General features: G+C 50.2%; 1 protein-coding gene across 2 annotated transcripts in view; it reads left to right on the top strand.

Annotated features, from left to right (window-relative positions):
• The window catches only part of CCDC47 (coiled-coil domain containing 47), a 454,951-nt gene that overhangs the window by 122,474 nt on the left and 318,301 nt on the right, over nucleotides 1–14,176 (top strand). The gene's annotated exons all lie outside the window — the stretch shown is intronic.

The raw sequence follows: 14,176 nt of genomic DNA, 5'->3' as shown, positions 1-14,176 counted from the left end.
GTAGGAGTATGACCAAGTTCTCCAGCATGGGGTCCTGCATGGATTCACATGCTCATGAATATTCCGTCAGGCTGGGAATCCTCGGTAAAGAAAAAAATCAGCATCAGTTTCGTTTCTGATATGTCTTTCTTAGTAGTAACCAATCACTGGTGTCTGGGTCACACTGCCCCCAGCCAATGACTGCCCTCTCCCTAAGCCCCGCCCCTGGCAGCCATCCTCAGATTTTTACCGCACGTTCAAGTGTTCGGAGTCCTCGTGCTATAGCTCTCGAGCTTTTACTGCGTTTTGTGTTTTTTCAAAGAGTTTTATCTCATTTTTACGGTCAATCGAGCCTCAAGCTCCACCGTTTCTACTTCTGATCAACAGGGACCCGTTTCGGAATTTTCAACGCCCCTCAAGGATGAAGTTTTCGTCGAGTTGCGCTTCTTGGAGGATTCCAGAAGTTTCTGAGGCCTACCTTGTGGACATGGCCCAGGAAAAGGGCTCGACACCCGGATCCAAGCTGTTTAGGAACTGCCCGGGATGTAGGTTACAGAATATATAGGAGGACAAGCATTCTAGATGCCTCTACTGCCTTCACGAAGACAAAACGCATGTGGAGAAGGACTGTGCGTTTTGCATGAACATGACGGATCGGACTCTGAGAAAAATCGTCGGACCCGACTCGCCAACTGGCTGGAAGGAAAGAGCCCAGCAGGTGAGAAGACTGAGCGGTCTTCTAAGTCCTGTGAGGCTGCTCCGGCGACGGGGGCCCAACAAAAGGCAAAGCACTGCGAGTCCGCGGTCACCGGGAGCACCGAACGGTTGGGCTCCTCGGCTGCCAGGCAGGGCGTACTTCACTGGCGCCATCAACCACGAGCCAACGCTCTGGCTCGGGGAAGAGAAAATCCGAGAGCCCGGCTAAGCTTCTGGAAAGGCCCCGGTCGAGCTTGAAAGAACCAGCCGAGGGGGAGCGAGGTGGTGCCCCCCCTCGCCCCCCAAGGTGATGGCCTCAAGCGTGCACAAGGTGGTGAAGGCCTTGATTCACCCGGCTAAGGCCTCTATCGAGGTAGTCGTGACAGCCCTGCCGACGCCTGTGGAGGCGACCTCGGGGCCCAGAGTTTCCCTGCCACCACAGAGGGAATCCTCTTTTCAGCCCAACGGGAAGACCCCTGTGAAGACCCAAGTGGAAAAAGGGGGGGGGGCGGTGGCCGTTACGGACACTGATACAGCCTCAGAGGATGAGCTGGTTGAAGTCGTGGAGGGCCTCAACAAGAGGTTTGAGGAGGTCCGGTCTCACAGGAGGAATCCCGACGAGGAGGCCAAAGAGCGACAGTGGCGCCGATGAGGTTTCCGTGGAGGAGGAGCAACCATTGCGCCCTTCGCAACCCGAGCCACAGGACAACTCGGTGGCCATTTTGATGGCAATCCAACCCCTATGCACGGAGATACGGACGAGATAGCCCCTACCTCAGACGGACGACCCAGCAGAACCGGGCCCATCGTGAAGTCCTCCAAACAAGAGGAGGAGAGTTCATCCACCCCCGCCCTTCCAGCCCTCTCAGCCTTTATCTCCTTTCCCTGTCCCTGGGGATGACACGGAACAGATACGGCCACGACGGGGACGGATGACGACGGTGGTGACGACAGGATGGGCCTCCCATCACCACCTCCTCGGGCCTCCCCGCCCGACGAAATTGGCTCCTTCCACACCATGATTGCCAGGGCATCCGAGCTTTTCCAGCTCTGCCCCGAAGAGCAGAAGAAGGAAGGCTTCCTCTACCAACGGCGTGAGGCCAAGAGGAAGACGATACTCGCGGTGCCGGTGCTGAATGACATCTGGGACGAGGGACTTGCTCTTCTGAAGAACCCGCCCACGACGCCTGCCAAGAGGGACCAGAATGAGAAGTAGTACCGGGTCCCTGATGCCGCTCCTTTGTGCCTTAGGGCACAGCCGACCCCGGATTTGGTTGTCTCGGCGGCGGCCAAGAAGAATGCGGCAGTATCTTGAGTACACTCCGGAGCCTCTTTGTCATGATCTCTGCTTCCAAAAGGTCAGGGTTTTCCCAACTCCCTTGGAAGCAGATCCATAACCCAGGTTCCGAGTGTCAACCAGTCCCAATTGGGACCTTTTGGACCCAGTCCTGGCGCCAGTGGCACCAGGCTCATAAATATGCCCAGTCCCAGCGCTGGAAGCGCCGGGCTCATAATGCTTGGGTGGACTTACCTGCAGCAGACCATGCTGCTTACTTGCCTGCCAGTTGAGCCTCTGATCCCCTTCTGTTTGGAACTACTTTTCCTGTTGGGTGGGGCTGGAGCCACTCCCTAGATTCAGAACACTGGAACTCTTCTGGAAAGCAGGAACTCTTTTCTTACCTAGGCGTGGCTGTGGAAGGAGACACCGAAGCACTACAGGAGGCTATTTAAACCACACCCGGTGGATGAATCTTGCTTTGCGTTATTCTGCAACCTCTGCAGCAGAACGCTCATTGTGTCTTCTGCATCCGGTCCTGGGCCTAAGGAAAAAGGCTTACCATCCTGAATCCAGTCTTCAGCAACACCTATAAAGACAAGAAAGAACAGGTTAGCATTCCGGCATCTGAAAGGCAAAGGCTTACCATCCTGAATCCAGTCTTCAGCAACACCTATAAAGACAAGAAAGAACAGGTTAGCATTCCGGCATCTGAAAGGCAAAGGCTTACCTACTCTTTGTGCGCTCCGGAGGTCTTCACACTGCATTCCGGCATCTGAAAGACAAAAGCTTACCAACTCTTTGCACGCTCCGGAGGCCTTCGGCGCTGCATCCCGCATCTGAAAGACAAAACAAGGTGCGTTTAAAGACATTGGGGAACTTTAATACTCACGTGCCATTACTCCTTTCCACATCTAATCCAGTGGGTATTCCGGCACCCTGCAGCCGCTCCGAACTCGTACCTGCAAAATAAAAAGACAGTTAGAGCGCATCGTGAAGCAGGCAACAAGCGCTTACTTACGTGCTTCCAGGCGCTTCTATTCATCACAAGGGCTCCATCTACAACTCACTTCAGCCCGTCATCCGCCATCGCCGGAACCCTGCAAAACAAGAGACATCATTACTAAGGACTTTAAAGACATTAGAATGACTCGAAACTTACCGTTCGTGCAGTAAACGACGGACAGCAGTCCTCTGAAGTCAAGAGGCCTGCGCTACCTATCCAGTGAAGAAACTGGTTACAGCACCCTGCCCCGAGGCAGATGGAGAGCTCGGCATTCACTTACCTAAGGTGAGAGCGTTAACCTTTGGGGGTCTACAGGAGCGGAGAAGAGGAAAGAGATAGGGACACCCCAATAACCCCAGTTCATTAACCCCATATTTTCTATCTGCAGACATCTTACTCTACACGTCAGGCATACAGTGCACAGAGGTCCAGCCCAAGAGCCAACCGGGTGCTACACATCACCTTTGGAGATACGGTAGTCGCCCAGTCAAGACCGGCGCCTCTGCGAGAATCAGGTGAGCGTTACACTCTTTGGGGCGAGCTCGATGGCTCCTTTCTTGAGCATCGCCCTTACTTCTAACATCAGTTGAGGGACGTGGTTTTCCTTCCTGGACACGGAGTGTGAGCCCGCGGGCCAGGGCATCCAGCACCCAACGGTCGGTTGAGATGGACTCCCACACGCTGACAAACTTCGCCAGCCGGCCTCCCACTGGGGTGCTCAGGTGGGGGCTCGACGCTACGGCCGGTTCAGTCTTGCTTGGCAGTGGCCTTGCTGCCTTGGCCTCCCTGGCGACGACGGTGAGATCCACGTGACTTGCCTCGTCCTCTGTAGGCCTCTTGCGACAAGGAGTGGGCCGCCTGCCGGTACGTCGAGGAGCCACCGCCGAATCCTTTGGAGGCACCTTCCCCAAATCCCACCTGGTTCCTTCGCAGGTCGCACCGTTTCTGGGAGCCAGGCTCGATACAGTAGCACGATTGGCCTCGCCGACGGAGGAAATGACCAAGGCCATCCTGGGCAAGGTGCAGTGTCTGCTGGCCACGGACGTGGCCAGAGTGAGGTCCATCAAGTCCCTTCTCAGGATGATGTCCTCATGCATCTACCTGGTGCGCCTATGCAGGCTTCGGATGCATCCCCTACAGGAGTTCCTCGACGCCCGTTGGATGCAAGCGGCGGGCAGTTTCGAGGACAAGATCACGCACAACAAAGTTTTCCGCCAAGCAATTCGGTGGTGGCGCACCCGCGCGCATCTCGCGGCAGGCACAGACTTTCAGACCCCAGCACACCAGGTGACAGTGATGACGGATGCCTCCCTGGAAGGGTGGGGAGCGCACACCGGAGATCTTTACGCAAGAGGCCTTTGGCTCCCGGAGGAGAGGCCACTCCACATCAACATCCTGGAACTCCGAGCAGTGTTCTGGGCCCTCCGGTCGTTTCTCCCATCCCTCAGGGGCAAGGTGGTGAGGATCTTCACCGACAACACCACCACGATGTTCTACATCCAGAAGCAGGGAGGAACCAGATCCCCAGCCCTATCCAAGGAAGCCCAGGATCTGTGGCATTGGGCCGTTGCTCAGGGGATGTTTCTGGTACCCTTTCATCTAGCAGGAATAAAGAACACCATTGCCGACTCACTCAGCAGGGAGCTGCGCTCGTGCCACGAGTGGAAACTACGTCAGGACCAAGTGGATCGACTCTTCCAACGATGGGGCAAACCCCAGATCGACCTGTTCATGACGGCGACAAACTCCAAGTGCCAGAGGTTCGCCAGCAGGTTTCCCCAGCCGAGGAGCATGGGCGATGCTTTCTCGTTCCCCTGGGACGGCCTGTTCCTATATGCGTTCCCTCCGTTGCCGTTGCTACTGCTACTCGTCAACCAACTCAAGGGGTCCCGGTGCAGGATGATCCTCGTTGCACCGGCGTAGCCGAGACAGATCTGGTTCCCAGACCTTCTGGACTTGTCAGCGTCCCCACCAGTCAAACTGTCGTCGGACGCAGATCTTCTCTCCAGAGAAGGTGGTGCCATCCTTCATCACGACCTGGAGTCGCTGAACTTGCAGGCCTGGCTCCTGCAGCGCTAGAGTTTGGACGGTACGATATCCCGGCGGACTGCAGAGAGGTTCTTGCAAAGGCCAGGGTGTTCTCAACTCTAAAGTGCTACCGACACAAGTGGAAGAGGTTCTCTGTCTGGTGCTGTGCACAGAAGATTAACCCTCTACGGATTACGGCCCCTCAAATGCTACCGTACCTACTGTTGCTGGCCTAGGCTGGACTGGCTACCGCTTCCATCAAGATACATCTGGCAACGATTTCCCGATACCAGGACTGCAGGACGGTCATCCCTGTGGTCTCATCGCCTGGTGAAGGAATTTATGAAAGGACTGTTCCGATTGTTCCCACCAGTGAAAGCTCCAGCCCCGGCGTGGGAGATCAACGTGGTGCTGACCAGGCTCTATGGGCCACCATTCAAGCCTCTGCATACAGCACCGTTGAAGTTCCTGTCATGGAAAACGGTGTTCCTGGTGGCCATCACCTCCGCACGACGGGTGGGAGAGATCCAGGCCCTATCCTGCAAGCCTCCATACTTGACTTTCCACGAGACGAGGGTGGTGCTGAGGACGCACCCATCCTTCATGCCCAAGGTCCCGTCGGACTTCCACCTCAGATAGCCCTTGGTGTTGCCAGTTTTCTTCCCTTCTCCATAATCGCCGGCCGAGAAGACTTTGCACTCGCTGGATGTAGCTAGAGCGCTGAAGTTCTATGTGGACCACACAGAGTTTTCGGAAGACATCACAGCTTTTTGTGAAATTTGGACCTGTGAACCAAAGGAGGCCCTCTCGAAGGCTTCATTTCCATATGGCTCTCCGGCTGCATCATGCACTGTCACAGGTTGGCAAACTGACTGTTGCCCGACCGTCGGAGAGCCCATTCGAACAGAGCGATCGCTGCTACCACGGCGTTCTTGTCTGGTGTGCCTCTGCTGGATATCTGCAGGGCTGCCACGTGGAGGTCAACGCACACCTTCACGAGATTCTACTGCGTCGACCGGTATTCCGGGGAGGAGTCCAGGGTCGGCCAAGCAGTGCTGCGCAACCTGTTTGCCTGAAGGTGGGCCTGGTGAGGAAGTAAGAATTGCTTAATGTTGAGCCTTTGCCACCTCCCGTGGTTGTGCATGTGTGTACTGCTATGTATTCTTATATTCATGAGCATGTGAATCCATGCCAGACCCCATGCTGGAGAAGGAACAAGTTACTTACATGTAACTGTTGTTCTCCAGCATGGGTCTGGCATGGATTCACATGCGAACCCTCCCTCCTATCCCTCTGCGGCTCTTCACTTGGTCATACTGCCACTTTACGTGCTACCAAATCTGAGGATGGCTGCCAGGGGCGAGGCTTAGGGAGAGTGCAGTCATTGGCTGGGGGCAGCATGACCCAGAGACCAGTGATTGGCTGCTACTAAAAGACAGATCAGAAACGAAACTGATACTGATTTTTTTTCTTTACCAAGGATTCCCAGCCTGACGACGGGGAATATTCATGAGCATGTGAATCCATGCCAGACCCATGCTGGAGAACAACAGTTACAGGTAAGTAACTTGTTCCTTACTCAACGTGGTGACTACCATACTCCTAGTCCATAGTCTCCTTTCCGCCATACGCCTGCCTGCCGTCCCCTCTAATAAGTATCCTCTACCTCTCTTGTTGCTAAATGGTCCTAGACCTGGTGATAGAAAACGACTGAAGGGCTATGCGTGGAGCGGAGCTCAGGAAGGCGGGGCTACTGTCGCGTGCAGTGGCCCCCATAAAAAATAAAAGGACACCATTTTTATTTTTGATGCTTAAAAAGTGCTCCGGTCCCGTCCCGATAGACGCAATGTCCCACAAGTATGAAGGAAAGGGGACTATGGACTAGGAATAATCACTACAGTGAGTAACTTTGTCATCCTCTTTGACAACATTTTGCCAATGAGTGCCTATTGTTGCTGGGTTGCCATAGGGGCTCCCCTTTTAACTTTCTCTGGCTAACTTTGTGAGTACACAGTTTCCAAGGGTAGAAAGGATCTTTGGATCCCTTTTACATTTTATTAGGTGAAACCAGCACACTGTTAGGCAAGATTGTATGCAGTACCCTTTGGGTGCACTACAACAATTCTGACTTCCTGGCAATAGGAACCCAACCTTTGGTATAAGTCTGTACTACACAGGTTGGTAGCGTGTTGAGCAGCCAGGCCTATCTCAAGAGGGGTCAGTGTGAGCTTTGGGGAGTTGCACAGAGATTCACAGTGACCAGTATTCAAATAAACACCTACAAGGTTTCTTGAATAATCAATTATTAATTTATCAGTCAGTTAGCATAAGCCTTCTTCAGAAGGGAGCAATATAAAATCAACCCACAAATACACTTCAAAACTACACACTCTTAGTTTCTAACCCAGTAAAGAACCTTTTGGGAAGACCCACAGTAGCAACCTACACCCTCGGGTGACTTTAATAGCTAGGGTGCTGGGGACATTAATATCTTACTGTTGCATTTAGAATGCTCTTAGAACTTGGTCAAAGGAAAAGGTTATTAGAAGAAACAAGAGACCACAAATATTCTTAAGCAGGCAAATCATTTTGGATCCCCTGAGCAGAGTCATGGGCTAAGCCAAAGTCAATGGGCCAAAAGCTCATATGGACTGAAGCACTTCTGGTAGGTAAGTAGAAAAGTCTTTGCACAAAGTTTTAGAAGTCTTTGAAGAAAAGAAGAATCAAATGTAGGGCCACAAGTTGTTTAGACTTGTGAGTAGTAAAAGATGCAAGCAACTCTACAATAAGAGGTAAGTTCTCTCAGACTTTATAGTACCTTTTGTATTGGAAAAAAGTGCAGCAGATGACTTCTGTTCCTGTGCATCTCTGCAGATCTCACTGTTCCTGGGCCCTGAGTCATGGGGACTAGAGTGAGAACTTCTGGGGACTCCTGCACTGCAATGGGACGGTCACAGCTTGCAACCTGCAATCTTTCCAACAAGTGGCACTTTGGTGTTTCAGCTCCTCGCGGCTACCGCAAATAGCAACACTGCGGTTTCTGGCTTTCAAGATGGACTTTCCTTGCTTCTGGGGTTCCGCACTCCGTTGAGTGGGCTCAGGCTCGGTCAGTCCTGCTTCCTGGGAGTCCGAAGGATCTTCCTGGAGCTCTTGGCCAACTTAAAAGCAACGAACACAATCTAGTGTTCCTCTCCTTGGCGTTTCGGCTTCCAGCAGCAACTCTGTAAATGCAACAAGCTCCAAGAAAATGTCCATGTGGCTTACTTTGGAGTTGATTTGTCCCACCAACTCAAGGGGAGAAGTAGTCTTGCAGGGGCTTCTTGTCATGTGATGCCTCGGATATTGGCGTCTATGGCCCCGTTGGATTCACTACCGCACTTCCTGATATCCAGTACGCCTTCAACTACGTACATGCAGCGGTCTAGTTTTTATGTTGCATGTATGTAGACCTATTTAGGAACTCCTCCTCCTGACATCTGCGCATTGCAACCTTTCGGTCAGCTGTGTTTTCCTTTGCTGCCGTTGTTGCGCTACGCTATAGTGTCCCAGACTCTTCCGGTTTCTTTTCTTGTTTTCTTACTCTTCTTCCCTCCTCTCTGCCCGTCCTTCTTCCTGTTCATGCTACTTTCCATTGCGTGGGCCACGATACGGGTTACTTTCCTAGCGGCCTCACCGCATCCTCCCTTCACTTTCTGTTCTGTTGCCTAACGCTTTGGGCTTTCAGTGTTGTCTGATCTCTCCTCCAAATATTCCGGATTCCTGTTTCCACATTTGGACGAATACTTTCTTCCACTCGAATCCTGCACCTTCAAGTCCAGCTGCCCACAATTCCGAGGGTTTTTTTGCCACGTTTGGCTTTTTCCCCTAATTTGTCCCTCCCGGGAGGAGGGTCCTCAGGGAAGTGCTCTCTAGTAGCCTTCACTGTGGCTTCCTCTCGTGCGAGACTCTAACTTCAAAACAAAAAGGAGAAGGACTACAGATCCCATCGATCCTTGAGCCCAGTGGAAGAGGACACTGTTTACTCAGGTGAGGAGGTGGAGGAGGGAAAGTGGGACACTCGGCCTCAACAAGAAAAGGAAGCTGACACTTCTCTGTCGATACGAATTTGGAGTTTCAGCACAGCAGCAGGGATTCACCGGACAAACCAACGGTCCAGGAGTTGCAGCAGGTGTCCTCTTCAAGTTCTTCTTCGGTTCCTTCATCCCGTGGCCGACTCCGCCTTCCCAGCAAAAAGCCTCACCTTTCAATCAGTTCTCTCCCATTCATTCCAGCCTAGCTGTCACTCACCCAGCAGGGTGGCTGTCCTTGCCGGACAGTCAGCCGGTCAATCATCACAGAGTGCATTTGGGTCTCCTAGGAGACTAAGCACAGGGAGTTTTGGGCACCTCCCTCACCTCCTGCCCACCCCAGACACCCTCGAGCCAGAGGCGGGCTTCACTCGTGAATCCCGCCAAAGGCAAAGCGAACGAAGGGACCGAACCTGGGTTGGCGCGCAGAGTAAATCTCAAGAAGGACCTTTCCACAAAGAAATATTGAAAAAAGACCACCGGGGTCATTTTTACAAAAATTGCTCCCTTGGGTGCTTTACTGCAGCTGTGAACGTAGCCCGCGGTAAATGCACACCACAGTAGTTAAAAGTAAACCACTGCCACCAGCCATTCAGTGGGGAAGGGGTAACATAAAATTGTTACATGACAAACTAGACAAAGGGAATACTAAGTAACCTCTCAGCACCCTATTGTAAGATAGTGTGTGCTGGGTCTAGAAAGTTACAAATGTTTACTGCTCTGGGAAACAGTAGTTTATCCCAGAGAAGGTATTCAAACCTTTGGGAAATCTGAAAGACTTCCCTGTGCCACTGCACTAAAAGTGCTCTGTGACACAATGTAAAAGATGCCTATGGAGATTCAGACTCCACAACCAAAAGAACGGAGTTCAAATCACATTAAAATACATGAGAGAGTAGCAAAAAGTTTCTCACACTCTGCAGATTAAAAAAATCAAGTCCTAAAAATCCACCAAAGTTGCTGTGGGTCTCTAAGGTGGAGGGAATTAACACATTTCTGAGAATTCTCCCTAACACACTCCACCTTATGTGGAGTGGTGGGGAAATGCAATGTATTCTCTGTCGCACTAAAACTGTAACAATTATGTTACAGGGACAAGCTTACCTTTAATGGCTGGTGGCAGTGATACCTTTTTATTAATTTGGTGCACCTTTACTGCAGGCTGTGTGCACAGCCACAGTAAAGGCACCAATGGGTGCTCATTTTACCAAAATGTCCCATCTTGTTTCGACTTTTTAGTTTTCCTTTTATCTTCAGCTGCAGCCCCGCCCAGGTTCCAGAGTGTCTGAAGGCAGGGGGAGCGAGGGAGGAGTCCAACACACTTGCAGCCCTTTGTCTTCCGGCCTGAATGCGAGGTTCCAGTTCAAACTGGAAGGCTGGCTGGCCTAAAAGGATTCCCGACCCCCCCCCAAGTTTAAATGTTACAAGGCTGTTCGATTGGCTGGATTCCTGCATAAGTCTGAACATGAAAACTTAAGAGGTAGTCTGCCACTGGAACCAAAACCGAAGAGGAAGATGAAGAATTTGCGGCTGAAACGATTTCCAGCGACCGGAGAGCCTGCTGTGCAAATGGAGCCTGCTGTAGCCCTTCCTTCCAATCAACCTGGGCACTCCGAAAACTACGGCTCTGACCCAGAGCTTGGTGAGACCCACTTGTTAGGGAGAATTCTCAAAAATGTGCTCAATTCCCTTCACCTTAGAGACCGCCAGCAACTTTGCTGGATTTTGAGGACTTTATTTTTTTTACCTGGAGAGAGTGTGAGCCTTTACCACTCTCTCATGTATTTTGATGTTTTTACTCGTGTGTTTTCTTTGGTCATGGCGCCTAACCAACTCCATAGGCATCATCTTTTCATTTGTCACACAGCTCCCTCAGTGCAGTGGCACAGGGAAGCCTTTCAGGCTGTCCCAAGGTTTAAATACCTTCTCTGGGATAAACTACTGTTTCCCAGACAAAGTAAAGTGAAATTGACTTTACTAGTCTTTTTACATTCCTAGACCCAGCATACCCTATATTACAATAGAAGTGCTGGAGGAGTTACTTAGTATCCTGTGTCTAGATACTCATGTAGCAGTCAAATGCTGCCCTTTCCTCTCAGAATGGCTGGTGGCAGTGGTTTTACAACGAATTACCATGATTTTTTCCTGACCGCAAACTATTCGTATCTCCGGTAGCGTTAAATCGCAGGAGCCATGTTTTTAAAGATGGCGTCTGAGCCCCCTTTGTTTAAACAGGTCCCGGTCTTCTTTTTTCGCCATTTCTTTTTGGAAAGATCCTTCTAAAGTTTGTCTCTGCGTGCCAAACTAGGTTTGGTCCCTTTGTTCCTTAGCCCGAGTGTCTCAGTTGGGCAGAAGTGAGGGAGGTGCCCGAAACTGTTAGTCTCCTAGGAGACCCAAATGCACTCTGGTGTGATTGGCTGGCTGACTGTCCGGCAAGGACAGCCACCCTGCTGGGTGATTGACAGCTAGGCTGTAATGAGTGGGAGAGAACTGAATAAAAGGAGAGTCTCTTGGCTTGGAAGGCAGATTCGACCACTGGAAAGACAGAACCGAATTTGAGCTTGAAGAGGACGCTGCTGCAACTCCTGGACCATTGGTTTGCCGGTGAAGCCCTGCTGCAGGTCCGAATCGCCAAGTTCATCTCGATAGAGAAGCCCCTGCAAGAACGACTACTCTGAGTTTGTGCGACCAATCAATTCAACAGTAAGCCACCTGGATACTCACCTCGGAGCTGGTTGACTTTCCTCACAATGCTGCAGGAAACCGTAGAACCAGGGAGGGAGACACCAGTTTGTGTGCTTGACTTACAGCTACCGGAATTGAAGATTTGCCAAGCTTTTCGACTGTTCAAGTGCAGTGCAGGAGTCGCCCGATGTCCTCCGTCTTGGCCCCACAACTGAAGCCCAGGAACAGCGAGATCTGCAGGAACTGCCAGGAACAGAAGTCATCAGCTGCCTCTTTTTCTTCATTTGTAAAGGTACTGTAAAACCCGACTGAAAGTACTTGCCTCTCGCGGTGAAAGTGCTTGAAACTTTCCCAGCTCACAGGCCTAATCAGCTTGTGACACAGCATATAATTCTTCTTGCTACAAACTACTCCTAAGAACTTGTGCAGAGACTTTTCAGTTTAACCACCAGAACTGCTTTATCCTATCCAAGACTTTAGCCCATTGACTTTGGCCTAGCCTATTGAATTGAATAGACTCTTCAGGTGAAAACAAAAATATTTGCCCTGTCTGAAGAATATTTGTAACCGTTCATGTTCTAAATAACCTATGCCTTTTTGCTCCTCCTTCAAAGTATTCTGAATGCCTCAGAAACTTGAGTGTGTAGTACAAAAGAATATTTGTGTGTGATATATAACTGCCTCCTTCTAGTGAATGTTTTATAACGGACTGTTGAATAAACCAATAAGTATTTTAACGAGAAACTGTTTATTTGAACACCTGTAATTGTAGACCTCTATGTAACAGCATTACAGCTCACATTCCCTCTTGAGATAAGCCTGGCTGCTCAGCTCTGCTACCAAAACTGTGTAGTACAGACTACAAAAGGTTAGTTTGTTTGCACCTGTAGTCTTAGTTATGTGTAGTGGTCCCCAAGGGTACTGCACACAAACTCTGCCTAACACACTAGAATCAAGAAGACCCGCATTTTGAGCCATCCCACGCCGTTCTGCAATACCGCAAATACCCTGAGACCTTGAGCCATTGTGTGGTGCACAGTCTTCCGAAGCTAGGTGAAACTTTGTGGGCATCCCACTGGATCTCCAGAAGCACGATTCCAGTCCAAAAGGTCGCCTCAACAGAGTGCTGGATTGTGCAAACAAAGAGAATCCGACCGGCAATATTCTGTCTTCTTCTGTGCTCCTGAAAAGGCGCCAAGTCCACATAGCCCATTCCAGCCGCAAGGAAAACCTTGCCTAGAGCCTTCCCCGTTGATCCATGCTGAAAGTCCCTTACAAGGTCCTGTTTTTAGTCAACACAACAAGGAATCCACCGACCTGGGTTTTGGCTGCAGATTCTGTGGTTGACCTGCTGCAAAACCTTCTGTATTTACTTAACTTATTTTTCTTGTGATTCCTGTGTAGCTTTGGTGTGTACTGTCATTGGGAGGCCTCTAATCCAGTGCCCTGCTGAAATCCTCCCATGGTGTCTTCTGTAAAGCCCCTGGACCCTCAACTAACTCTAAAGTAAAATCATCACCTGTTACAGTCTTCCTTAGGAACTCTGACTTTTGTTAGCTACTTAACAAGCTATCTTGACTCTGCCTGTTGGACACTAGATCCAAGTGACCCCCCCGCCATTGAGAACACTCGTGCTCCAAGAATAAGGGAAAGACTCTTAAAGGATTGGGCAGTTTACCTAGAAAAGATAATACATGTTTAAAAGTTACTTACTTAGAGTTACAGTTACCAACCAACTGTTTTCTGACAGTGAACAGTTATTACTTACCTTGGAAATGTTCTGCATTCTGAAAAGTAGAATGAGAATTAGTTGTGCCTCTTCGCCAAAAGTAATGCTGTTGGCTTCACTTAACTATTTCTTTCAGAAAATTAGTGTGTATGTTTCCCAACTGGGCCTTGCTTCTCCTGACTTGCTGTTAGCCTGTACAAAAGAAGTCTGCGTTCGGTTTTACCTACCTAGAATAGTCATTCATAGAGTTTAGCACTGGGTTTTGCTTTCCCTGGTCTGTTTTAGACGGACACAAAATGAGTCTTAGGTTTACACCTTACTTTAAGTTGCTTATAGCTCCTGTAAAAAGTGTTGCTTCCCTTAGTCTGTGAACTGAAAAGCAACTGTAATTGAATATTACACCCCAAGGTCCAACTCCCCTAGAATAATGGTAATCCTGAATCGGAGTTATAGGTTTATGCGGTTCCTAGAAACTGTGTTTTGCTAGATCAGAAAAGTATATTGTCCAGTTGATATGACTGTGATTTCTTGACGTGCATCTTGGTAAAACTGATGGGGTCTACTACCCTGGTATTACTAAATGTAAGTATTGGTTTTGACCTCCCTAGAACTCCTGCTAGGTGTTTCAAATTAGGTTATATGCTTTGGTCTGTGTATCCTCGAGCATAGTGTTGTGATTTTCTATAATGTGGTTATACGATCATGTGATG

This window comes from Ambystoma mexicanum, chromosome 13 (genome assembly GCF_040938575.1).
Source record: "Ambystoma mexicanum isolate Mex_15411 chromosome 13, UKY_AmexF1_1, whole genome shotgun sequence".
NCBI classification, from domain to species: Eukaryota; Metazoa; Chordata; class Amphibia; order Caudata; family Ambystomatidae; genus Ambystoma; species Ambystoma mexicanum.
The sequence above is the reverse complement of the archived record's forward strand: the minus strand, read 5'-3'. Positions and strand labels throughout refer to the sequence as shown.